Source organism: Haliaeetus albicilla, chromosome 22 (genome assembly GCF_947461875.1).
Source record: "Haliaeetus albicilla chromosome 22, bHalAlb1.1, whole genome shotgun sequence".
Taxonomy (NCBI): Eukaryota; Metazoa; Chordata; class Aves; order Accipitriformes; family Accipitridae; genus Haliaeetus; species Haliaeetus albicilla.
In genome coordinates this window covers 22,468,030-22,494,815 of record NC_091504.1, presented here as the reverse complement: position 1 = coordinate 22,494,815, position 26,786 = coordinate 22,468,030, and the positions used below count along the sequence as shown (strand labels likewise).

The window sequence follows — 26,786 nt, the reverse complement described above, 5'->3', positions numbered from 1 at the left end:
ATGAAGAAGAGTGAAGAGAACGCTGGGAAGCGGAGGGAGGCGACGCAGAAGGGAGATGGGGCAGATGGGGAGGCAAACTCTTCATGTGCTGGGGGGTTTTATGGTTTTTATGTGACCTGCTGGCTGTGTGACAGCCAAGCTGAGCGGTGTTGAGCATCGCAGTCGAGGCTGGAGGTCTCCCGGCTATGATTTTTTTTTTTGAACAAAGCCCGCGAATCCCCAAAAGTGGAGCAGGCAGCAGCCCTGGGATCTTGCGGGCAACCGAGTTTGGAGGAAGTCTAGCAGAAATTGCAGATGGTGGCTGGTTTGCATCTCCCTCTGGCTGGAAGCCAGCCAGGGTTGTGAGCCCACTGCAGCATCCCTCTGCTGCGGGGGGGAACAGGCTGCTGGAGCAGGGTTTCACTTTGACCCTCTCCAAAAAGGCCTTGCTGTTATAAGGACAGGGTGACCTGGAGACACCCAAAGCCTCCCAACTGGCTTAAAATAATGCTCACCACCAAGAAATAAACTTGGACTCCAATCAATCTTAAAAAAAAAAAAAGTAAAAAAAAATCCCTGCCTACAATAAAAAGAAGTGGCTTCAATTCCCAGCCCTCCCTCTGCCCCCGGCTCCTCTCCGCACACGCAGACCCTGCCCCTTAAGCCAGCCAAAATTAGAGCGAAGCCTCCGGGGACGTGGTACCCGCCATCGATTTTTCGTGGAAGGCGCCCAGAAAGAACGGTGATGGACTGCGGGGCCGCAACCCCCCGACCGCAGCAGCCGGCGCGGGGGAGCTGAGATGGATCCGTCGGGAAAGGGTTGTTGCTTCGTCGCGGTTGTGGCTGTCGGAGCCGGGGCCGGGCTAGAAAAAGCAAGCGGAAGCCATCAAGGTGGAGGAGAGGAAGCGAGGAAGAAGAAGAAGAAGGGCCGAAGGACTCTGGCGAAGCAGCCATTAGGAAAGTGCTGATGCAGAGGTTCACTTGTGTCTACGGGCAGAGTTGGAGTAGTTGCTGTTCGCGGACAAAGGCGGTAGGAGGGAGTGGAGCTTTGTAGAAGCCGGAGCCTGTCTCACTGGGTGTCTGTGTTTCATTCCCTGTCAAAAGGCTGGGAGCTGGGGGAAAAAAAGCAGGGAAGCGGCGAGCTGCAGCGCTCGCTCAGGATCAGATAGCAAGAAAACCAATAGCGGAGAGAAAAAAAAAAAAAAAAAGAAAACCAACCCACATCAACCAACCAACCCACCCACCCTCCACGCTGAGGCTGAAACAGGCAGGTCCCTGCCAACTCCACAGCACGCAGCGAGCAGGGAAGAAGTCCACCCTCCCCGGGCAGGAGCGGAGTTGAGCCCGAAGGATATTTGATGACACTTTGGCGACGATGGGTCCCCCAGCATCTTCCAGAGCCCATTTGAGGGTGAAGGCTCTGAAAGCGCAGAGGGAGTTTGAAGCTAAATTCACCTGAGTCTGGATCTCTTGGTCGCTGGGATTTATCTTTTTTTTTTTTTTTTCTTCTCCAGGGGGTGGCAGGGGGAAACCGAACCAAGAAAAAAACGTGGTGGTTTTTTTTTTTAAATCTCCCTCTTTTTGCTTTTTATTTATTTTTTTCTTTTGGAAGAAGATTTTTTTTTTTTCCCCTGTGGTTGGAATGGAGGGGTTGGGTCTGTGCCTAAGAAGCAGCAGCCGAACGTCGGTCCTGGGAGAAACCCGAGTGGATCTGGGGTCCCCTGCCAGCTAACTCTCCAGGACCCGCAGCCCCACGGCCGGGGGGGGCTGGATGCAGTGAAAGGTAAGTGACGGCTCCGCGTCTGCCTGCCAGAGAGCCGGCGCGACAGCTCCTCCGCTTCTCCAGCTCCGTCTTAATCTCAAGTCAGAGGCAAAAACAGCAGTCTCATAGTGAGTCAATCACTTCCACCTATTGCAGCCCTAATGGAGAAATAAGACGGGGAAGTTTCGCAGCGGCAGCCTCGCGGGTGAAGTTCCCCCCCCACCCCCTTCACCCCCGTGCCCGAAATGCCAGGTTTGGGAAGGGGATTTTGCAAAGCTGACCGCCGTCACCGTACCAATGCCACGGGCCCCCTCCCTCCGTGGCTGACGATGAGGGTTTGCTGCTGCCTTTCGGGGAGCGCCGGTGCCTCGCCGGGCTCCCGCTCGCCTCCGCTCACTTCTGCTCGCTTCCCCCGGCCAGTTCGCTTTCTCAGCCAAAACTTTTGCACACCAGCTGGTTTTGGAAATGCCCGTGCGGGTTATGCCCCTATGTACGTGCGCACATGTGGATGCACGCGCGCGTGCGATGCACGCTCGCGTGACCCTCTTATTCCTGGCTGCCTGGACTTGCCTGCCAGTGCCGGGGGTGAATCCAGGAGCTGCTGGGGGGGGGGGTTGCGTGTGTGTGCTTCGAAGGCAAACTGCAAAGCGCAGGGGAAAAAAAGCAAAGCAAACCGACAACGACAGCAGCAGCATAATTGCATCACTGTAATAGTATCGGCGCGGAGCGTGAGCCAGGCTAGTAAAATTGTCCAGAAAATGAGCTGTGCTAAAGTGCCTCCAGTTAGCAGCACCTGCACGCCTTCTCTGGGTGCTTGAGGCTATTTGTATTTTTAGAAGTCTCTCTTAATTATAGAGCAAAGAGTGTTAGAGGGAAAATGGTGTGTATTTAGCAGCATTCGTTCCCAGACAGTTTTTCAGTGAATATGAGCACAAAATCACCAAATAGGGGTTTTTCTCCCCCGCTCCCTTGTGATTTTGAACCACCTGTTTTGCAGTGGTGTCGGCAAACGAGGGCTGGATTTTTTTTCTTTCATGTTCTTAGAAAGCGTGGCGATGACTTTGCTTGCATGCGAAAAGGACGGGAAGCGATCCCGTTGCCTTCCCACGGCCTCGTCTGCACCCCAAATCAACCCCAATCTCATAAGGGCTGTGAGACCTCCCTGCTCCCAGCCCGGGGGTGACACCGGTGGGGACAGGGGACTCGCATGCCGGTGCCAGGTCTCCTACAGGCACCAAAGAGCTGGGGATGTTTTACAGCTCACTGCGAAAAAAACCAAACCCTGCAACAACTCGTTTTCCTTCTATAAAGCTCCTTCCCCTTGTCCCCTTCTTGGCAAAACTTTCCGGGGCCTTTTGTTCTGAACAGCAGGTGAAATTCCCTTTGTGTGAGCACAAAGCAACGAAGCCACCAGAAAATAATGAAAACAAGACTAAATAAAAAAAAATTAGAAATCCTTGCCTGCTACTTTCAGGCCTGGAATAACAGCGAGCGTTCTCATCCGTGCCGGATAGCCTTAATAAAACACCGGCTTTGCTGGGGAAGGCACCTTAAAGGCCACTTTATTTCTTGCCTCTGATCTACGACACACTTTGAAATCCTGTATCGCCTCTGCTGCTCTTTACCCAGAAGAGTTGCTTTACCTACAAAGTCAAGGTGGATTTTTTTCTGAGCCCTGAAATGACCCCGGGGGTTACGACGAGTCCCCCGGGACCAGCCGGGGTGGGATGACGGTGTTTCCCCCGGCCGTACGGCACAGTGCCGTGGTGCTCCGTGATGCTCCGGGCACGGCCGTGGCTCGCCGTGGGTCCCCCCCTCTCCCTGTCGGCTGGCTGAGGCTGCAGGGGCAGCTTCACCGGCAAACGCGGTGGGAACCGTTCCCCGCTGCAGATAAACTTTGGAGGAGCTGTTGGGGGAACCGCATGGCGAGCTGAAACCCGGCGGTTTCTCCCCAGTCGGTGTCAGGTTTTTAGGGTGTAAACGGGCTTGAGAGACACGGGAGCCTCACCCAAGCTCTGCGCGGGTAGGAAAGAGGACGGGTTGGCAGTTTTGAGGATGCTGTCTCTAGAAAGAGCGGGAGCGCCGACACCGCGAGGGATTGCTGGGGGGACGGATCCGTCCCCCCCTTCCCGTCGCTGCTCGGGTGCGTGGCACGGAGCGGGCACCTTATGTAAGCAGCGATGGCAGCGCCGTGCCCCGACCGTGCCGTGCCATCCTGCTCCGCCACTGCCAGGCCCCGTGCGGCCTCGGCCACCTCCCTTAGCCCCCATTTTGGGGGTCCCTTCTGGCTGCAGGCGCTGTTGTATCACCGGGGGGGGGGGGGGCATAATTCCCCCACCGGCCGGGAAGGCCAGAGTGGGGAACGGCTCCAAGCCCAGGGGTTTGTCCGTGGTTTCTGCAGAGTTCATGGGTGCATCTTTCCCGGCACTTGCTCCGGAATCCACAGCCCTGGGGAGGTGGCACCTGGGCTCAAGTCCCTTTCTAGGCTCTTCTGCTCCCCTTGGCTAAAGCCCAGCCCCGTTTGGGTTCGACAGCGCAGGGCAAGGGCTGGCTCTCGTAGATGAGAAAGGAGAAACCAGCCCAGCTTGCACCCGTTCCTTGTGCTGCCGACTCGCTGCAGGAGCTGGGAATTGTCCTCCTCACCAGCTGGTGAAGGATCTGTGTCCCTGTCCCAGATCATAAGCCTGTCCCTCCATCCCACTGGAGGGTCCCTGGGTGCCCCAGTGCCCACCCATCTGGCTGCTCTGCACCCAGCGTGCCCGAAATGGAGGAAAAGAGAGAAAAAATGAGCATTAAGGGGCTGTGCCCTGGGGAGCGGAGCACGGCCCCGGCTCCACTCCAGTTTCTGAGTTGGAGTGGGAGGGAGAAAGGTGGGAGTGGGGTGGCAGGAGGCTGGGGGGGGCCCCAGTGCTGCTCCTCACACCTCTGGGTGACTGTGGGCTTGTCACCTCACTGGGACGTGACCGTCTTCCACTGTTCCTGGCTCGTTCCTAGCTTGTTCCCTTGTTCTAGCTTGGTCCTTCAGTCACAGCTCGATCCTTTGGTCCCAGCTGGATCCTGGTTCCCAGCTCGATGCTTTCCCAGCTCACTCCCTCGTTCCCAGCTTGCAGCAAGGCAGGACTGCCGGTGGGCGACAGTTTTTTGCAAAGCTCTTTCAGATTCCCCCGTTGGACTTTTGAAGCATCTGGTATCACTATCTCAGCGTCATTATGAATTAATTAACATTAATTCCCTGTTCTGGTGTCTCCTATTGCCAGGAGCCTTAGCCTGGGCTTTTTTTTTTTTTTTTTTCCCCCAACCCCCAAACAGAAATGGCCAGATCCAGACTATACCTGGCAGAAGGCCAGAAAGAAGCCACGTGGCTGGGGGGGCCATGGGTTCCCCATCCCTGTCCCCATCCCGCACCTTGGCAGGGGATGCTGCCAGGCCCCCACCAGTCCATTAGCCAGGTTAGGGCTTGGTCCTGGGGGATTCCCGGTGCCGCCAGCTCGGGGCACAGGGGCTTCACGGGTGGGTGATGCCGGCTGTGCCATCCCTCGCCTCTGTTTCCCCGCAGCACTGCGGGGCAGGTGATGCCGGGGCTGTCCTGCAGGGGATGGATCTCCCCTTCAGCTCCGGGAAGCCCTGATCCTGGCTTTCCAGCCTATGCTGGAGGCACCAGGGATGCTCTCCTCAAGGATGCTGACCTAGGGATGCTAATGCCAAGGCTGCTCTTCCCAGGAATGCGGATCCCAAGGTGGTTGACCACAGGGATGCTATCCCAGGGCTGCTAATGCCGAGGATGCTGACCCCAGGAAGGCTGTCCCCAGGGATGCTGACCCTCTAGAGATGCGGGGATGGGGATGTAGCCATAGCAGGTGGATGCAGGCTGGGAAAAAGGCCGGGATCCTTTGCCCCGGCTGCGTTCATCCCGCTCCATCAGTCGCCCCGCGGGAGGCACAACCCGGGAGTCACAACCCGGCCACCCAGCTCCGTCCCTGCACCCTCGCTTGCACGGGTGAGTCCCGATAAAGTCGTAGCTGAGGGCTGGAGACGGACTCACTCAGTGGGATGTGGGTGCGGACGGACTCAGTGGGATGTGGGTCCAGCCAGACTCGGTGGGATGTGGGCGCAGCACCCGCCGCCTCCCAGCCCCATCCCACCCCATTGCCTGCCCCGCTCCCTGCCCCACAGCGACTCAACCCTCCTGCCCATTTACGTCCCCCCGCTGCTGCCCTCTGCCACCGCCGTGTTGCCCCACGGCAGGGCCACAGCAACCCCCAGGGCCACCCCCCTACACCCCTTGCAGCGTGGGCTGAATCCTTGGGGGTCCCCCCACATGCTCCGCGAGCCCCGGGACCGAGGTGGGCTGGGGGTGGCATCCCCCGGGTGGGCTGGGGGATAACCCCGGTGTCCTACATCCCCGGAGCCCAGCTCGGGCTTACGTAACGGCCGTGCTGCAGTCTGCTCTGCTCAGCCGCCAGTGCCACCGGCAGAGCTGCAGCGCGGAGCACATCTCCCTGGATATTTGCTTTTTTTTGGGAGAGGGGGGGTAGGGGGACAATTTTTGGGGGATAGGCAAGCCCCAGGGAGGTGGCCAGGACCTGGAGGGGGTGGTTGGTAGGGTTAGGTGGGTATGAGGGCTGGGGTGTCTGCCCCCAGCCCTGTCTGTCTGGTGACCTTGGGAGCCAAAATCCCCCCTCCCCGAGTGGCAGCACACTGCGGAAGGAAGGGCTGGGAAGGCGGAGAGCAGAGAGCCCTGTCCCGGTCCTAAGCGAGCGGTCAGGTTAGAGACCCTGCTGGCATCCTCTGCCAACCACGCTCTCATCTCTACCCTCCTCAGAGAGCACAGCCCCACTGTGCAGGTGGGGAAACTGAGGCAGAAGGCTGTGACCTCCCATGGGGAGCACGTACCGGGGTCCTTCTGGACGGGGAGGAGGAGATGGGACATTACCAGCCCCTCGGATACTCCCAGGCTGGAGATGCCCCAGTCCAGCCTGAGCTCTATCCCTGGAGCTGGTGTCCCTCCTTAGGGCTGGCATGTGGGCGCAGGGACCTGCTGGCCCTCAGTGCAGCATCCTCGCAGGGATGCTCTGGAGCTTGCTGCATGTGCCGTGACCCGGTGACACAGGGGGACAGCAGACCTGCCGTAGCACCTTTCCCACCCCCAGCTTGAGTCCCCGGGGAGGCAAAGGGTGCTGGAGCGAGGAGCCTGGGGGAGAGACCTCAGTCTGGTGGGGGGCCAGCACATCACCATGCTTGACGGCTGCCGAATGCTGGGGTGCAGTTGGGAGCTGCTCCAGTGTCGGCACCCACTGGGAGCCTAAGGGCTGCAGGTGGGCTCGGAGTGCTGGTAGCAGCCCCGAGCCTTGGGGTGATACTCGTTGAAGATCCCCCACCAGCCAAAATGTCATCGCAGCTCCGCTCCGGCAGGGATCCTGCTCCGGCAAGGCTCGCTGGAGTAGGACAAGGGCTTGTGCCTGGAGGCACGCAGGGCCCTGGCTCTTGCCCCGATGGTCACCCGGTGCTGCAGGGACCTGGTGGGTCTCTGTCCCACCTCGAGGGTGCGGGGGGTCACCCAGTGCCATGGGGAGCTGGGGTGCTCCTCTGTGGTGCCTCACGGTCAGTGCCGAGGTGGCCTCACTGGTGGCAGATGCCACCACCCGTGGGTGCCACCCGTCTGCAGGGACTCCTGGCAGGGCAGCGCGGACATCACTGCAGGGCTGCGGGAAAAAAAACTCCCCAGTATGATCCCGACACGAAAAATGTGGTGTCACCCACCAGCGAGAGCCAGGACATCCCACAGGGACGGACTCCCCGAGACCCCTCCCCTCTCCCTTTGCCCCTTGTTCCCAGGCTCAACTGGCATTTATCCCAGGGGCTTGGTGGGACAGAGCCCAGCTGCCCCCCCGAGAATGCTGCCGAACCCGTTGCCCTCCCCAGACACCCAGCCCCGGCACCCACGGTGCACGGCACAAGGATCCCGCACCATGAAGCTGGGGGGAACCAAGGACGCCAGTGAGCTCATCCCTCCCGCCCGGGCTGGGAAAATCATTGCATTGTGCTCGCTGCAAGAGGCTCAAAGGCCTTTGGTTCCCTTTTAGGACGCGTCTGGAAAGGAGCCACCGAAACAAATGCCAGGAAAAATAAGCCTTCAGTGGCAGCTACTTTCTTCGTGGGTTTGGAGGGATCCAAATGCGGATCCCTTGCTTCGGGGAGCCCTTTGGGGACACCCCCCCCCCCAAGTGCTCAGGCTGCAGGGATAAACCTCCCCCAGTGCTGGGCAGCCAGTGCTGGATCAGGCCCTTCTTTTCTGAAATGCCAAATCTGGCCCTGCTGGGTGATTCAGATGTTTGGGAAAGGGGGGGGGTCGAGTGCCGCTCTGGATCGTGCTGCCCTTCAGCTCCGCAGCGGCACAGGGGAGCCCTGGCACTGCCAATCCCCGCCCCGGGGACCCGGGACACCCGGCGCAGTGGGATCCTGCTCCCCAGCCTTGGATGCCCCAGGGCCGGATCTGGCAGCATGGTTCTCCGCTGGGCTGAGAACACCCTCCAACTCGTTACACACGGGGGCCAGCTAATCTCCATCTGACAGCGAGTCATCCTTCCCACCGTGCTGAAGGCTGTAATGACAATGTACTTAAAGGGGCTGATGAATTAAGTGCATCTTATAAATACATCAGATATTAAAATTCCCGTATAATTACGGTGCAACGGATTATGTGTGGTACTGAAGGGGAAGCAATTTAGCGAAGCAAAGGAATTACAGTTATAGAGGAGAGAGCCAGTGAAGCATAATTACACACAGCTCTGCTTTAATGGTGGTGTAAAGTGAGGGGCTGGTTGGGAGCTGCAGCGGGAGCGATGCTGAGCAGCACCGGGGCTCTGCCGGCACCGAGGGCTTGTCCGGGCAGCTGCAAGGGTTAAGGGGAGCGAGTGGGACCTAAAGAGCTTTGTGGTGGGGACAGAGGGAGAGGGTTTTGCTCTTCTTCATCCCTTCTTCTCCTGGAGAGGAAAGCACCCTGCTCCCTGCGGGCTGGCTCTGGTGAGCCGGGTCTGGGGGTTTTATCCATCGCTCGCTGCAGCACCCTGCTGCTGTCAGCGCTCCTGTGTGCATAGTCGTGTGTGATACAGCAGTCAGCACTTGAGCAGATCAAAGATGAGAGTCTAATTTCTTTCCTTTCCTTTCCTTTCCTTTCCTTTCCTTTCCTTTCCTTTCCTTTCCTTTCCTTTCCTTTCCTTTCCTTTCCTTTCCTTTCCTTTCCTTTCCTTTCCTTTCCTTTCCTTTCCTTTCCTTTCCTTATCTTTCCTTTCCTTTCCTTTCCTTTCCTTTCCTTTCCTTTCCTTTCCTTTCCTTTCCTTTCCTTTCCTTTCCTTTCCTTTCCTTTCCTTCTTCTCCTCTCCTCTTCTCTTCTCTTCTCTTCTCTTCTCTTCTCTTCTCTTCTCTTCTCTTCTCTTCTCTTCTCTTCTTCCCTTCCCTTCCCTTCCCTTCCCTTCCCTTCCCTTCCCTTCCCTTCCCTTCCCTTCCCTTCCCTTTTTCTCTCCTCTCCTCTCCTCTCCTCTCCTCTCCTCTCCTCTCCTCTCCTCTCCTCTCCATCATTTTCCTTTCTCTCTTTTCTCTCTTTCCCCTTTCCCTTTCCCTTTCCCTTTCCCTTTCCTTTTCCCTTTTCCCTTTCCCCTCCCTCTCAGGTCAGTGTTCCCAGGCCCCCAGACAGCTGCAGGTGAGGTCCAGGCAGAGGCTGCCACATCACCCTACACCCCAGGTGTCACCGACCAGGGCATCCCATAGCTCACATCCTCGCTCCTCCATATTTTCCAGCGTCGGTGACGCAGCCAGGTCTCCCTGGTGCTTTCAGCCCCCCCACCACCCTGAGGGGGTGCCACCCACATGGGGTCTCGGGGGAAGAGTGTCCCCAGCACGATTTGGCTGTGGGACTGCTGGAGCCAAGGCTTTTCTCTAACGAGCTGGTACAGGTTTTCTCATTAATTATATGGAGCGGTGCCATCACCAGACAATTAAGTAGTGTTGTCCGAGGCTCTAATAAGAGCGTGGAGAAAGCGGGGCATGGGATGCTGTGCCATGCCACGTGTGCGGGCACGGAGCGGGGCTGCGTCGAGGCACCCGTACGTGGGCACCAGCCAAAACCCTGCGAGTACCATTGACCCGTCCCACCACCACCCGCAGTGCTGCCTCCTCCTCCTCCTCCTCCTCCTCCTCCAAATGGCCGCGTGTCCCACAGGACCACCATCCCCGGCCACAGCCCACCCTCAGCGGGGAGACGGGACCGTGTGACGTCTGCCTTCGCTTTTGCAATGGCGCTTGTTCGCTAATTAGCAAAATCTGGCAATCCGCACCGTTCTCCCAGTCATTAATTATTATTAATTATTTGTTATGCAAATAAAGTTGAAGAGCACAGTGCTGTAGGCAAAACAAATGAAAACAGTCCCGGCTCCAGGCAGTTTATGTAACGGCGGGTGAGTGGGCATCGCAGGAGTCCCCGGGGCCGTATAGCATCCACGCGCTGTCCCCTGCGTAGGGGCTGCAGCACGTCGGCATCCCCTGGGATGCGGGGACACATCGATGGCATCAATGGTGATGGGTGCTGCAGGGCTGGTGCCGGAGAGGGCTTCAGGGCTGCAAGGATGTGGGATGTAATGGGGAAAACGGTGCTTTTTAGGGTCCTGGGGGATGAGGGTGATGGGGGGACCCAAGGGTAGAGGGAAATTACGTTGGTGATGGGTGGCTGAGGCGGGTGCTGCTGGTGGAGGCACAAAGGCGATCGCTGGGGTGGGTTTTGTGGGTGCCGAGGGGGTCCTGGCCCACCCCTTTCCCTGCGGTCTGTCCCCGAGGGCGGCATTTGGGGAGAAGCTGGGATATTTCACCAAACGATGCCGTTTCAATAAGTGGCAGTTTCCAGTCTCCATCCTCCCAGCTGGAGAGTGGACGAGGCCAGGACCCAGCCGTGCGTCTGTCCCCCCTGTCTCGCTGCCTGGCCGCCGATGGCCCTGGGGTGTTATTTTGGTGTTCCCCACCTTCCCTTTCCCCTCCACCTGGGGCTCTCTGCCCCATGCAGGGCTCCCTTCCCTCTGTGCTCCCCCCATGCCTCTGAGCTCACCATCGACCCCAAATGCAACCACCCATCACAACCCCGTGTCCCGGAGCGATAACGCTGGTGGCACCGTGCCGCAGGGACACAGGCTGGCGGCGGTGGGGGCCCTACCCAAGCGCTACCTGGGGAATTGGAAAAGGAACCGAGAAAAAATGGAAATTAAAGAGAGGAAAGAATTAATAAGGATCCTGCCTCGACCACAATGGCTTTGTTTCAGGAGACCTGATACCACACGCTCGCTAATGCCCTTCCTCAGAGGCCTTTGGAAAGCAGTGGGGTTTTGGCGATGCTCAGGTGCATTTTTGGTGCTCTGCAGATGCAAGAGTGAGTTAGAGCTGTGCTTGGTTCCTGCGCAGCCAGCGATGTCCCCCTGCGCCCGGCGGCTGTCCCCACCCGAGCTCTGCAGCCATCGTCGTAAAGCAACATCCCAGCAGAGCAGAGATTTGGGGTGAGAAATGTGTTTTCGCAAAGCGACGCCTCTCCTGCTGGGTGCTGCTGCGGGGCCATGCCCTGAAACACCGGACTGCCTGGCTGGAGGGCTGCTTGCTCCCTCCAGTTAGGAAATCATCCTATAGTGGCTATATAGCGTACCCTGAATACACTGAGCACAAGGCAACCTGCATGCTTAAAACAATCCTTTTCTGCTGTACACCAAGCACCATGCTGGTTGCCTGTATGTCCCTCCCCAGCCCCTGGTGTTATTTGCTTTTTTGCACTTACTAGATCCCCCAGTTATCACCCAGTAAGCCTCATTAAGAGAAACCCTATATTTCCTCCATCCTGAGGTACTTGCCCTGGACATTTCTTTAGGGGGAATTCAAAGCAGGGATGGGAGAGAAGCGGGGCTTTGCACAAGCTTTGCTCAGAACTGCAGCCGATGTCCCACAAAACTCTCCCATTATTCCCGTGCCCAATGTCCATGGGGAGCTCAGCCTCTTTTCTTCCTTCTGCGCTGCAGGAATCAGGTCTGGTTGCTGCCAGGGTTATCTCCATCCTCCAGCTTGCTGCACGCTCTGCTAGTTCACCATTCCTCTGAGGGCTGGGGCTCGACCCTGGCTGGGCAGCACGTGCCCCCGCAGAGGAGGACAATATCTTTATTTTCCCACTGCCAGTAATGGGTTTGGAGATAAAATCTGGAGAAATATTGGGGACTTGCGGAGGTTCCCCGCCTGCTGCTGCAGCTGCCTGGCCATTCGTATGTGTTCGTGGCCTCATCCTGAGCCCGAGCCTGGGCCGGCAGCTGCCGGGGGGGCTGGAGCCAGATGCCTGTTTCTAATAAAGCTCGGCTCCCGCCGTGAGCCGCACTCATCCTCGCCCACTCCAGATGATAACGGCGGGGATGCTGCCGCCGGACGGACCTCGTGGTAAAAGTAAAAAGCAGCTGAAGGTGAAAGGACCGGGCTCCAGCTCGGCATCTCTGCGCCGGCCCTGCTTTGCCAAAATAAGGATGCTCCAAGGAGCCAAAAAAAATCTCTTTGCCCTAGACCTGGTCCCTGTGGGGGGCAACGTGGGGGCTGTGGGGGGCCGGAGGCGGCAGGCGGAGGGCCGGGGCGCTGCGTGGAGCGCAGCAGGAAGGAAACGCTCGGCGAGGACACAGCCAGCACTGCGTGCACGTCCTTACATATGTGCTATTTTCAGCTTGACGGGGAGCAGGCCAAGTTCTCCAACAGATTGAGTTTGGAGCTGAAATCCTCCTCTCCTCCTCCCCCCCCCCGCCCAGCACCCACTGCCTGCAGGCACCAGGAGTCCAAGCGCACCCAGGGCACCCCGCTCTGCCCCGTTCGGTCTATATTCCCACCGGAGAGACGCAGGCACGCTGCGCACACGCTCCCAGCGCCGCTGCCACTGCTCAAACCTCTCCTCGTAGCAAGACCACAGGATCTGACCCTGCTCGGGGCAGGCAGCGACTCCAGCTTCTTCCCTTCCCACTTCAGGCTGGTCCAGACACCGGCACCAGCATCCTCCCAAACCCGTCCCCGCTCCGACAGGGACCTGCAGCATCTTCTGCCTTTGGCTTCGCACACTCGTGCACGCTCCCACCTGCTCTCTCCTTGTTTTTTTTCGTCGAGCAGAAAAATATCCCTCCTTCCTCCTCTCCCCAAATCCCCCCTCCTGCCACCTCCCCTCTCCCCCATCACTGCGACCCCTCCAGAAGTGCAGCTGCTTTTGTAGCCGTGTCCTCGCCCTGCTTGAAATGCAGGAAAGAAATCCATGTGCAACTTACTGTCTCGGCACCCTGTAATCATTTTGTCAGCCGAAAAGCACTTTTGTCAAACCCCCACAGGCAAACCAGGAGGGGATGGATTGGGGAGAGGCACCTGACACCACTCTCTGCTTTTCTTTCCCCCTTTTTTCATCCTGGGTTTTGCTTTACAGGTGGGACGACCATTGGGTTTGTCTCTCTTTCCCTCTCCGGGTGCTTCAGTGACTGTCCAGAGTGAATGAATAAGGAAAATGTTGCGGGAGAGCAGTGATGCTGGAGAAAATGCATCGCCAGCGGCAGGGTTTGCTCGACAAAGTGCAATTACGCAATGGGAGGAGAAAGCTGTTCGGCTGGAGAGGGGTTTCCAGCCGCGACTAATGGAGCCCCAGGCTCGGTCACCTGGGATGGCCCCGAGAGAGGCCCCGGCCCCTTTTGGGTGCTGGGGGGCATTAAATGGCTCCTTCTGTCTCGTGCATGAGCTGCTCTGGGGGGTCTCGACAGCAGGAGGTTAATGTCATCGGTTTGCTCCATCCTGAAAGCAAAAAAAACCGGGAAGCAGCGGCTGCCCTGCCCAAACCTGGGAACAATTTCTTTCTCCAGGGCCAGGTCCCCAAAGGAGACGTGGTTGCCCTCGATGCTGGCTCTGGCCGGGGGGGGGTCCCTTTCTTAGCCCCTTCAGCATCCCTGCTGAGTGTCTGGGGTCACAGCAGCAGGTGACACTAGCCCTTGTCCCCCAGGAAAAGGGCCGAGGGTATCTCTTACAGTAGGCAGGTCGTACAGCCTTGAGGACAGACTTTGCTTTAACCCAGTGTGGTGTTCCCAGGGACAGACGGACAGGGTCGGCGGGGGGCCAGCCTCTTACTCCAGGTATGGAAACCTTAGATTTGGGCACCCCTCACACTGCAAGCCGGGAGCGTGGCTCTCCCTTCCTAGCTTTTTTTTTTCGGCTGGTGCTTGCCCGAGGATCGGGGCGAGCTGCCATTGCCAGCCTGCGTCATGCGAGCACCACGGGGAGTTTGCACAGAGCCGATCCGTTCTCCCTACCCTTTCCGCTAATGAGGAAGCAAATGCCTGGGATGGCTGCGGCGCTGGAAGGTCAGAGCCATCGGAGCCCGACGGCCCCGTGGCTCTGCCCGCGATCCCGTCTTCCGCACATCTTTCCCGTGTCCTTAGTGATGTTTTGGAGTGCAAAGAGGGGCTGGGAATGAGGTGCTCCATGGACATCTTGTGTCCAGGTTGGTACTGTCGGCTGGAAAAATGATGAGCCATAAAGCAAAGCGCTCGTTGAGCCTTGCCTAATGAACAGGAGGTCGTTAACTCGGCACGAAGTGTTTGCAGGTCTCGAACACAGAAAAAAAATCCCCAAACCCACTTGCAAATGCTGCTTGTCTAATTAGGGTACCAGGAAAGACTCATCCATTCTTCCGTGTCCGGTGTGTCCTCATCTGCACACGTGAAATACGGGCCATCGAACACTCGCAGCCATCGTCACAGCAAGGCGCTCCCGTCCGGAGACAGGTCTTTAAATCATCCCCGAGCACTGGGAAAATTGCAGACAGCTCGAGAGCGGAAAATGAAAAGGCAAAATGTTGTTCCTGGAGCTTTTGCCCTGAATTATTTGCTCAGCTTTAATAATAAGTTACACACAGCAGAACTGAAGTGGCTTTTTTTTTTTTTTTCCTGGGGAAAACTAGTCCAGTAGATGCTGCGGAGCGGTGCCTGGTCCCCAGCTCCTCCAGCAGCCTTTGGGGATGGGAACCGATGATTGTCTAGGGCAAGAGGAAAAAAATAAACCCTCTTTAATGCGTTTCAGTGCGGTATCCAGATGCAGAAGCTGGGATTGAAGCTTTTCATTCATTTTTCTGGAGGCGGAGGGGAAAGCAGCGGGGGGGATGATCCTGCTCTGTTTCCTCTCTGCTGGCCCCATCGCTTCCATGGGCTAATACCTGGCAGGCATCAGCAGGGCAAACTCTGGGCTGTTTTGTCTGCCTTATTCTAGGCTAGTTTGACTAAATCTAGTTTATTTAGGATGAATCACTCCAACACTGCTGGTTGTGACCTGCTGGCCACTGTGCTTGCTGAGTCTCTGCAATTCCCCTTTTATTGGTAAAAACGAGAAGTTGCTTTTTCTGCCTTTTTCTCCAGGATCACAGATTGCAAATTATGATTGCCTTAAACACAGGCTATTTCACAGCTTGCTGGTGCTTTCGGGGATGGGATCGCTGGGTGTTCAGTGCCGGTGACTCCAGGAGCTAGGCCAGTGCTGTGTTGGCATGGTCCGACGGGCGCCTTAATTTAACTGTCCTTAATTTAACTCTCCCCTTTCTCACCTTCATCTTTTTTAATGAAGCAGAGTGGATGAGGTCTTGCCACGAACTATGCATTGTGTGCTGCACACCCTGCCCAGGGCTCTGGGTCAGTTTGATGTGCTGCTCATAGAAAGGCGATGGCTGGGCTGGATCCTGCTCCGCTGAGCTGTGATGGGTCCCATTTTCTCTTGTGCTTAATTCTACAGGGTCACACGGAGCATGAGGAGCTGTTTGCACCGAGTGCCCGTAGCTGAACCCATCTCCCTGGATTTCTTGGTTTCTGTTTGCTGTTTTTTCTCCTGTTTCCTTTCCATGGCGTTATTTATAGCTGGGCCAACTCTGCTCCCCGTCCTCCTCTCCCTCCTACTTCCCCAGGTGCTGCCTTGAGGAGGCAGGTAGCTTGTTCCCACCGAAGGATGCTGTCAGGACTTTGCCCAGGGGCACAGGTATAAAACTTCCTGCAGGAACGATTTGCTGCAGAAATTATGCTGAACTAGCCAAATTGGGCAGTTTCAGGGGAGCAACCAGGAGCGCACTGAAACGATCTTCCCCGCTTGCTTCCAGCTCCATCCCATTGCTTGCGCAACCCAAAAATGTTTTGCAAGGAAAAATCTAAACTGCCTATTCTTCACCCTCTGGACTGGACTGGGACCTGATTTTGGCATTTCTGGCAATAGCAAAGTATCATTTTTTTCCCCCCATTTTCTTCCCTATGTGACTCCCATAAAAGCCCCGAGGAGTCAAGCCGCAGTGTCTGAGACGGCGGAGGGTCTGGGTGCGTGGTGCAGGGAAGGCAGGGAGGTCTCCGAGAGTCCGGAGAGCAGCTCCGCATCTGCCTGGCTGCTTGCAGAACCCAGGCAACCTTTCCCCCAAATTGAAAACATGCTTTTAGGGTAAAAAAATAAACACAACAAAAAAAGTCGGTAGCTGTGATGCCATCTGCATCTGCAGCATTGCACAGCGGGGACAAGCTGCCTGAGCAGGCTGCCGTGCACGGACCCCCCTGAGCACCTATGCCGGGTCGCTGAAAGAGGTGGTATGAGCCTTCCTCCTCCCTTCCTCCCCCTTGGAGAGGAATGTCCTGTTTCTCTTGGGAACAACGTATCTCCTTGGCATCTCTCTCTTTGGAAGCTTTGATTTCTTTTCCAACTGTGGCTCTCCAGCCTCAGCAGCATGTCTTGGATATTTTTTTCTCCCCACGGTCCCCCTCCCGTTGATCCCAGGGGGAAGGCTGGTTGGAAATCTCTCCGGCAGCCCTGGCCGGAGGGGATGAAGGGTCTGGGGCAGCGGGTTGCCAGTTCATTTGTTTTCCTTGATGGGGCTTCAAAAAGTGATGGGCTGATGGGTTTGGAGTCTCAGGGGGGCAATTTCCCTGGCAGCATCCAAGTTGTGTCACCTCTCTGCTTGGCTCTGTGACGACAGTGTTGATTTGAATTCTTCCAACTTAAGACTGATTTAAATGATGGTGAAGTTGGGGGGTGGCGTGTGGGAGTAGAGCACTGAGCGCTATTCTTTTTCGGTTGTCATATGCCTCCATAAAGACTTCTGCCTTGGGGATTTGCATAGATCCGTAGTCCAGATTGCGCTACAAAACCCACCGGTGGTCTGCAAAGCTATGGCAACGGCTTCTGCGCTGGCTCCCGAATCAGATGAAGCTGGAAAGTTTAGGTGTGTTTGCAAGTCCTCTTGCCACGGCCGTTCCTCTTTGGTTTGGGGGCTGCAGCGGGGGCTCGGAGGGTGGCTGGGAGCCCCCTCTCCACTGCAGACCCACACCATTCCCCCTCCTCTGCAGCCCCATCCCCTAGGAGATGCCCGGCTGCATCCTATCCCATCCTATCCTATCCTATCCCATCCTATCCTATCCTATCCCATCCTATCCTATCCTATCCTATCCTATCCCATCCTATCCTATTTATTCTATTCTCCACTGGCGTGCGCCGCTTCACCGAACGCTCCCAGCCTCGCACTCGAGACCACTCTAATTTGATGGTGAGGTGGTGAGGTCAGGGAAAAAACCCTGTTCTCAATGCTTTTGTGAAAAATAGGTGTTTGGGTAATGACCTCATGGAGAGGCAGAGTGAGCCGGTCTCCTACCAGCGAAACTGCAGGAGGCGGAGGAGGGGGATCATGCAAATGTCCCAGCCACAGGGAAAGCTTAATTCGGTGGTTGTAATCGCTGAGGACACGCACATCTGTAGAAAAGCAGGCTCCCTTCCTCGCACTGCTCCCAGAAGGGCTTGTTTGTTTAATTTTATCTTGCAGAGAAAATTATAAAAAGAAAAAAAAAAAAAACCAAAACCACACCACCCTGTGGTTTTGCTCAGCTGCAGCACAAAAACGCCCCAGCGGAGCCCGGAGAGCGCCGGGGACCGAAGCCCTCGCCTGAGCCCAGGTATTTCCATGGGGAAGAGGGGCAGCGAAGGGGCCGTGTGGTAGCTGGCAGCCCCGGTGCTCTGCCGGGACCCCGCTGCCCACCCGCGCGGGGCCAGGCTGGACGGAGCCGGCTGTAGGAATCGTCAGAGCTGCAGAAATCTGGACATCGCACTCGCCACTCTGCTCTCCCCACTTCCACCCCGTGCTGATCAAACCCCATTGCCTAGAGTGTTTGTATCCATAAAAGAGGGAGATATTTGCCCTTTCGGAGGCTGGAGGAGGATGGGGGTCTCACTGGGGACCCCGGCCCGGCAGCCCAGCTTGCCTGGGTGCCAGCAATGCACTTTCTGACCAAGCAGAGTGGGCAAGGTTGCATTTTGGGGCAAAAAGTTGAGACCTTTGTGACGGCTGGTGCTTTGCAAGCTGCCATCTAAACCCTGCCATGGTCAGGGCTGGTGCGGCTGGCTAACATGGGAGCGCTTGTGCTCTGGTTTCAGTTCATTTTCTTCGCTATCATTAGTTTAAATTTCCGAGGAGCCTGGGCTTGGCATCAGATGCTGACATCCTTTAATTTAGCAAATGTAAAAATGGGACTTTTTCCAACTGGAGCGATTAGAAACGTCCCGCTCCATTCCCCAGCCGCGGTGTCGGGCGCTGGCCGGGCCGTCGCCCCGTGTTGTCAGCCACCCCGCTCCCCCCCCCCGCCGGCGTGACTGCGGCTGAGACCTCCCACACTCGTCACACGGGTGTGACGGGCCCATCATCACCATCCCTGCCCGCTGCTCAGCGCCGCTGAGAGCTGCCGGTGGTACCGGCTGGCAAAGAGCAACCGGGGGGGGCTGGATGCAGGAGGGGAGCTTGCCGGGGGGAAGGATGGAGCCGTTCCCCCCCGTGACACCCCCACAGCACCCGCTGAAATCCCGTCCCCAGCAGTAACACCCCTTTGCCCTGACAAGGGCCTCCTCCACCTCTGGGTTTGCGTATAATGGCGCGTGTCCCCCCTAAGCTGCTTAATGAGGGTTAAGAGGCTAACGGGCTTATTACCAGCAATTATTTCCACAGCTCTGCAGGTGTCCCTGAAAATGGAGGGGGCCCCGCATCCGCCTGGGAGCATCCCACTGCTATCGCTGCCAGCCAGCCTGGGGTGCCACGAGTTTGTCAGTGCTCAGCCGGTTACCCGAGTCAAACTGGTGGCTGTTTATCGTGGTCTATTTTAACACCCTGTTACAACCATCCGGGCTGTGGTTTTGGTAGGGGAGTGTGTGTGTCTGGTGGCATCCCTATGGATACCTCCCCCCCGCCCCCCGCCGCCCTGGTCCCTCTGGCTCTGCCTCCAGAGCGGTTCTGCAGCATCCCTGGGCGGTCGCCTGGAGACGGCCGCGGCGGGTTGCCACAGCGACGGAGCCTTTGCTCAGCATCGCTCCATCCCTCCAACTCCGCCGCCTTGGCCGAAGTTGCATGAGAGAAAAAAATCCCAGGGGACACCAGCCCTTCCCCCCCCGCCAGGCTCCGGGTGGCAAGCATGGGGCTGGGGAAACTGAGGCACGGTTAGTGGAGTTGGAGGCAGCTGCAAGGTGATGGAGGAGGATTTTGGAAGCTGCCTGTGTGTCTAATGGGGGCAAAAAGAGGTGGAAATGGGGCTGGAAGAGGGCAGGGGGTACCTGCAGTTGCTGGTGGAGGGGGGGGTCAGCGCTTTTTGGGTGCAGGTGCCGGTGCAGCATCTCCGCACGAGTCCTCCCAGCAGCAGCGCTTGAGAGTCACCATGGCAATGTCAGCCACGCTCCCGCTGTCATCTCCTTTGACATCCAGCACGTGCCGGGATGGGCTGGAGGGGTGTGTGCACCCCTGGGGGGGATCAGACACCCAGACCCCAGCCCAAAAAACTTGGGGTCCCCTACACAGGGTAGGGTGGGGGGGGCGGACCCAGCCACGATGCCACCAAGGTCCCTCAGGGATGGGGGTCCCACAGGGCCACAGTGGTGGCACGGGCTGGTGCCTGGCCCTGGGGACCTGCTGCGGTGAGGGAGAGGAGGGTGAAGCTCTTTGGGGTGATACCGGCAGCGGTGTGTGTCCCCCCCCAGCCCTGCCATGGAGGGCTCGCCCCCCCCCCCCCCGCCCCAAGCCTATAATTACAGACGATGTCCGTGGAGGGCGAGGAGAGGTTACGTAACTTTGGTGTTTGGAAAATTCTTTCTGCTCCCTTATCAGCTTTATAAATACCTCGAACTCGGGCCAGGCCAGGCTGGGGGGAAGGCGATGACATGGGCTGCAGCCAGTCCCCACGGTCGGGCCCATTCAGCCGCCGTGCCTCAGTTTCCCCCTCCCTGTGGACAAAAGCAGCCCCGCTGCACCCTGCTGCCATGCTAAGGGGAGGGCTCCTGGCTGTTGGTGTGAGCACTGGTGGGATCAGCAAGTGTTTTTCACCTCCAACAGAAAAGGAGGGCGATTTTTTCCCTTGGGAAAGACTTGAAGGTGCTTTTCTGGGTCACGGCCATTGTTAAATGGCAAGTTCAAAGAACCAATGTCCTGCCTGTGGCCACCGACTGCCTTGCCCCAATCCGGTGTCACATCCCCCAGGTTTGAATTTGTCACATCCTTCTGGCAGGTCCATCACATCCTAAAAATCCCCGGGTCGGGGCCACGCGGTGCCTTAGCCACCGCATTTTCAAAGCAGGGTGCTGGTGGTGGGTGCTCACCCTGTTGCCCCCTACTCCGCACAGCACTGTCACAGCCCTCCCGACCCCCCCCCCCCAATCATCACGGCCAAGCCAGGGGACAGCGGGATGCTGGTGAGTCCCGAGCATCGCTGGCAGGAGATGATGGGGGGGGGAACAGAGCAGGGCCCCCCCCAGCTCACGTGCGCTTGCATTTACGCCACTTGCAAAGTTATCTCCCCACGGGGATGTTGGAGGGCGGCCGGGGCCGTGTCGATAGGAGCGTGCACGGTGCACGCAGCCAAGGGCGGCCGGGGCGGCGTTGTGTAACTCTCCGTGCGGCTCTTCACCGGGGGCATGTCACCATGTCCCACCCTCCCCAGTGCCACCAGACCTGGCTGCTGTCCCAGCCGCAGGGGACCTTTGCTCTGTGCCTGCCTGTTGCCACCACGGCCACGCCGGGATGCTGCGTGATGTCTGGTTTTACGCTTCCGAGGGATGCTGGTGGGCAGGACCGGGACCCCAGGGGTTCAGTAGGCTGTTGTGGCTGGCAGCAGTGTGCCACCACCTTTGCCCCCTGAAATCTTTCCTCGACAACATTTTGGGTTTGCTTGCTGGAGAAATGGTGCCCTGCTCCTTGTCAACCCATGTGTGCACGCACAGCAGTGCCCGGCTTGCCAATGCCTTGTTTATTGTAGGGTTGCCCAGGAACACACGTGGGGTTTGGTTTTTTAGGGCTGGCCAAAAAAGAAAAGGGATTCCTGGCTTCTACTTTATTGCTTTTGTGAACCTGCAGTGTGTGCCTGAGTGAGCCACCCATTAGTGGGTGTACCTGGGCTGTGCAAAGGAGCAGAGAAGGGAACACAACTGGGTGTGCGCCAAACCTCGCCGGTTTAAAGACGACCTTTTAAATGCCCAACGTCTCTGCCCGCAGGGTCTGCAACCGCCGAGCCCCTTAACAAAGCGATGCACAACAGCGCCTGAGGCTGGGGCACAGAAATAATGAGAAAGGAGTTATTTTAGGGACTTCCACATCTGCCCAGTGGGTACCTTTGTGGCCACCCCCATTTAAGCAGGGCTTCCCAAACGACGTGGGTGCCCTGACTGGTGGTGGTGGGGTGGCCCCAGGGCCTCATCCCCAGCTTGCGGGGTGCCAGCCCCGGTGGATGCCGACGTTGGGCAGAGATTTGACTTCTTGATGCTGGGGCTGGGCTAAGAGGGCAGCCGGGCTGGTACCCGTGGGCAGGGAATGAGGGAGGATTAATTGAGCTGCTGATCCCTGATAGCGAGAGGGGACGGGGAGCAGCGAGCCCCCCCCGGCGTTACGCAATGCCTGTGCTAAATCTTCACCACAGCAGATAAAGACGGTCCCCCAAATACCCTGCCCTGCCTTTGCCGCCCTTGCAGCTACTTGGGTTTGGGGTCATGTCTGCAATCTGGGGGTGTCCAGCTCCCCAGTGACATCGGGGCAGGGTGGAAAGGGCAGAAATGCAGGGCCAGAAACCCTGTATCCTTTGGGAAGGAGGTCTCCTCCGACCATGCTCAGCACGAGGAATGAGACCGTTAAAGGCAATCCTCGCAGGATTTAAAAGACACTGAAACTCTTGAACTGGTGTGGGCAGAGCCATGAGCTGGAGGAAAACTAGTAGCAGCAAAGCAGTGCAAAGGCCTATTTTGTCTTGAAGATGCCGGGCAGCATCACGTGTATGCCGGGAGGTTTATCACCCCCAACAGAAAAGAAGGGGGATTTTTCTTTCTCCCCTCGGAAAGGCTTAAGTATGAGGTTTGGGTCACAGACACCATTAAATGGCAAGACCAAAGAACCAAGAACTTGCCTTGAACCACTGACTGCCTGGCCCCACTGTCCGATCTCCCAGGTTTGAATTTGTTGCATCCTTCCGGCTGGTCCTTCCCATCCCCAAAATCTACGAAATCCCCTTCGAGCTGCTTCTACTCCAGTTCCCTGAGACCACCAAGGCATCTTGAGCTTCTTATCACTCTTACTTGTCATAACCGCAATTTCACTCCCTACCCCTCAGAAATGCCACCGACGGTGGGTGTCCCCCTCGCTAGCGGTGGCTCCCCACGGCTGCAGCCGAGGTGCCAGCTCCTGTACATGTAGGGAAGAAGAGAAGCTGTAATCTGAGCTCGGGAGCAATTAGCCAGGACGGCGGGTGCTGCCCGGCAAAGTCCCTGCCGCCCTCTCGCTCGTTCGTTCGGCCGCCGGCATCTCGCTGCGATCGTGGGGTGAGTAGAGCCAGGCGGGCATCTCTGCCCGAACATGGCACGTCCTTCCTCCCCACCTCCTTCCTCCTGGGGTTAAAAGTCAAGTTTCGGGCTCTGCCGACACCTTACCCCATGGTGATGCAGGAGGCCGCTGGAAATGCAGCCGCATCTAGGCTGGAAATGGCAACTTTACCCCGGCGTGGCCAAGGAGCCAGGAAAATTGCGCGGGATAGCAGGACACAGGTTGTATTTTTCACTGAGAGTTGAGCAATTGCTAATGCTTGGGTGGAGCAGGAATAGCGGTGGGTTTAAAGCCCCAAAAATTAGTTGAGGATGCTGATGAGCGGTTGATGGCTCAGCCTTGCTTACATCCCATCTCCCCTTGCTGGAACGGACCTGAACCGCGGGGAGAACGATGCCGAGGCGCTCGGCGTCTTTCTCCCCGTGGTTCACGACTCCATCAGCTCCGGCTGGCAGCCCCATCGCTCCCAACCTGCCGCACGTCGCGCCTTCAGGATAAACATTTCCCCGGGCGCGGGCTCTGCCCACACATGCGATTTCCCTCAAGCGGGAGACACGGCTCCTTGGGTGGGGGGGGGGGGTGGGTTTGCATTGGGTGAGAGCGGAGTTCCGTGGGAAAACCCGCCTTGGGAGTAATGGGATTTGGGAAAGAGACCTTGATGGGAGCTGGGCAAGTGGGAGGCGCAGGATTAGTTCTGCCGTGGGCAAGCTGGGGCTGAACAGTGTCCAGATCCATCACGCTTGCCTCTAACCCTAAGGTATAGGCAGCAATTGCTCCGTGAGAGGGCTTTTAAAATAATTCATGCCTGTGATACCCCAGGGATGGTGCTGAGCACTGCCCTGGTGCTACCTGAGGTGTGGGAGCCCCTCGGCTCATCTCCATCTGGTTGGTGATAAAATCTGCTTGAAGACATTTGCTCTTTCGGTTCCCTTTTCCCTTTCTTCCCACGGTGCTTTTTAGCAGCCGGGCAATCTCCCTGGGCTGGGACAGGGTTGCTGCCTTCCCTTCGAGCCTCTTGGCACATGCTAGATGGGAATCTGCCATTCCCAATGGGAACCTGCATCCCTGAAGGCCCAGGCAATGGCACAACCGGGGTGCAGGGCAGGCAGGAGAGTGGCCGACTGATTTCGGCTCTGCCATCATCTGCCCACAGTCCCATCGCTGGCGTTTGTCTCCGGGATGGTTTGGGGCTGGGGCTGGAGCCTGGTACGTATCCAGATTTGGGAGCATGCAGGAGGGACCGGGACCGTGTGGTGGAGGAGAACGCACGGGGAGGACGCAGGGACGCCCCAAGGTCACCCACCCGAAAACACCCTCTGACCCACGTGGTCCGGGATGGGGCTTTTCGGGAGGGAGGCGTCCACCGCAGCCCAGGCAGGGAAGAGGACTTGCTTGGGGACTTGCACATCCCATCAGCACCCCTAGAACAGCCAAGCCAGGTGATATTTCAATTCAAAGCCCCAGACACCTCCCGGCCACGAGTCCCACCCAGGGGGGTTCATCTTCACCCTCCAGACACCCCATTAACCCCGTAGCCACCTCCTTTCCTCCACCCAGCACCAGACATCTCCATCACCAGCTCCAGAAGGCTCCCAGGATACCCCTGGTCACCGTGGCAGGACATGGGGAGAGGGGATAGGGCATCGCCGCCGCAGAACCTTAATTCCCACGGCCGCGGGGCTGCCGGGAGCAGATCTCTGACGTCCTGGGGGACAAATCCTGTGGGGTGCGGAGTCCTGGGCAGCAACAGGCTGGGAAACCTCCCCTCCCCCTCGTTAAATCCCTTCCCCAGCACAGGACAGTAGGTTACGGGACTCGACCAGAGGTTGGATTTAAGGAGATTACAATTTCTCCCCCAGGATAATCTAGAAATTCAATTAAAACTCTCTGTCTCTCGCCCGGGCTGCAGCAGGGCCACGGGGCACCCTGCGCCCCGCAGCCATGGCCGGGGAGTGCTGGGGAGACCCCCCCGGGTGCACACCAGGTAAGGGCTGACCCCCTTCTCCTGGGGTCCGGCTGGAGACCCCCCTGCCTGGGGGGGGGGGTGGCTGGGGCTCTGCCCCTTCCCAGGGCAATTTGCTGGGGTATTAAGACCCATCCTCTAAGCTGGGGCAGCCGGGGGGGGGGGGCTGCGGGGAAGGGGCTGGGGGTACCCAGGAGATTTGGGTAAGGGTATCGCAGGGACAGGGCAGTTTGGCTGCATCCCCTGGGGTTTTGGGGCACCTTTCGGCACCCTGACAAGGCCTTCACCCCCACTTTTGCCCTCATCCTCCCCCCCCCCAGCCATGTCCTGCTGTCTGGCTGTATGGATGTGAACGGCCAGACCAACAGCCGGTGAGCTGGGATTTCAGGACCTGGCTGTGGGTTGGGGAGACTGGGTGCTGCAATGTTTCCTGACCCCTCTGACGCTTTGCTGGGGGGGGGGAACATCACCCAGGAGCGGCGCGGGGGGCAAACGTACAGCCCTGGGTCCTGACACCGCAGGGTGCGGGAACTGGAGCAGGACTGGGTGCTGGGACTGGAACAGACACGGAGGCAGCCAGACTGGGATGCTCGGTGTGTCCCCCCCCCCATCATGCCATGGATTTGGGGACCAACCGTGTGCTCAGTGCAGCCTCCAATGGGATCTTTCCCAGGATCTCCGCTCATCCAGGGCACATTTAGGAAGAATTTTAGGGTGCTTAAGCACAAGCCCATCACCCCGCAGAGGCCACGTGGCCCCAGCGGTGCCGAGGGCTGCACGTGGCCCCTTCTCTCCTCCCGTGCCCGCGGTGGCATCTGCACATGGCTCGGGGGGGGACGGGGGTGAGCCAGCAGCTCTCCAGGCACCCCGTCACCGCCGGTCTCCCAGCCAAGGGCCTTTCTTGTCCCCCTTGCCTCAGTTTCCCCTCCCTGCATGCACCGTCAAGGCTGGCAGACAGCGATGTCTCGGCTGCTCGCTGGCTCTGTGGGGGTGCGTGGGGGGGTCCAGGGGAGGGGTCCATGCCTGTGGCTGTTTTCTACCCATGTCCCTGCCAAAATGAAGCAGTTTTTTCTCATTAGGATTGCACTGTGGTGGAGCCTTTTGCCCATCCCCCCTGGCAGGGGGTCTTTTATCCTCTGGATTCACCAGGGCCTGGCCTGCCCCGTGTCAAACCTTAATTTATTGGAAGTGCCCAAAGATGGGGTCTCGGAGGAGGGAGTTATTCAGGCAGCAGTGCTGCCCCAGCACAGGGGGGGACGCGCTTGGCTGGGGGCTGGCCGCAACTGGGGGACCCCCCAGCTCCACTGCCCACCCCCTCCACCCCCCAATTTTGTGGGTGCTCAGTGCCTGGTCTCTTCATCGGGAAGGGGTGAGCAGGAGCGGTTTGGGCACCCTTGGCTGTGCCGGCACAGCCGCAGCCCCGTGCTGGGAGCAGAGCTCCCTCCTCGCCGCTGACATTGCTGTCCCGCTGCTGGGGCATGAAGGGCATCGCTGCGGGAGATAGCAGCGTTATCTCCCGGTGCAGGGCAGGCAGCAGCACCGAGCGTGACCTCCTCGCATCGTCCCCTCCTGGATGGTCACCTCTCCTACCCCTGCGGCTGGGGGATCTGCATCCCCCAGCTCAGCTCCTCCAAGTCCCCACTCGGGTCAATCCCACCTGAACGCAGCCTGGTTCCCTGCACGCCTCCGTAAGCTGGGAGAAAATCCATGCTGGGAGGATGCAGGAGGGGAACAGCAGCCCTGATGGCTCCAAAATGTGTCCCCTCCAGAGGTACAGGGAAAGGTGTGATGATAAATGGCATCGACATATTCAGCCGGCTCTAACTAATGACCTCCCCAGCACTCGACACATTTTCCTGGCACGCTGGCTGTTCAGAATATTGTTGTAACATTTAACTCCCTTTTAAAAAAAAAAAAAATAAAAAATTATTAGCCGTGCAGTTGGCAGATTGCTGGAGACACTTGGATTCTCTGCGGGAAACCGCTCCGCGGTGGGAGTTCGGTTGCTGCAGTTTAGTGGCAGGAGTCATTGCCTCTAATGTCAGCTCATTAGCTGGGGTAGTCCACGGCATCGCTGTGTTCAGAGCCCACGGGGAGCTGTGGGCCGTTCCTTCCCGCTATTAATATTATGGGCCTGTTTTGTTTCCAGCGTGTTAACGCTATTAGCGCTGCACAAGACGTGTGGCACGAGCGGCAGGGGATGGTCC

General features: G+C 58.0%; 1 protein-coding gene across 2 annotated transcripts in view; it reads left to right on the top strand.

The window, feature by feature from the left end:
- Positions 1-428: 428 nt before the first annotated feature.
- The window catches only part of LOC104311419 (ATP-sensitive inward rectifier potassium channel 12), a 34,608-nt gene continuing 8,250 nt past the window's right edge, over positions 429-26,786 (top strand). Inside the window, exon 1 of one of the 2 annotated variants that reach the window (XM_069810362.1) lies at positions 429-1,762. The gene's annotated coding sequence lies outside the window, so the exon portion shown is untranslated. Of the gene's footprint in view, positions 1,763-24,264; positions 24,601-26,786 lie in introns of those variants that run through there. The other variant, XM_069810363.1, reaches the window with a different exon arrangement.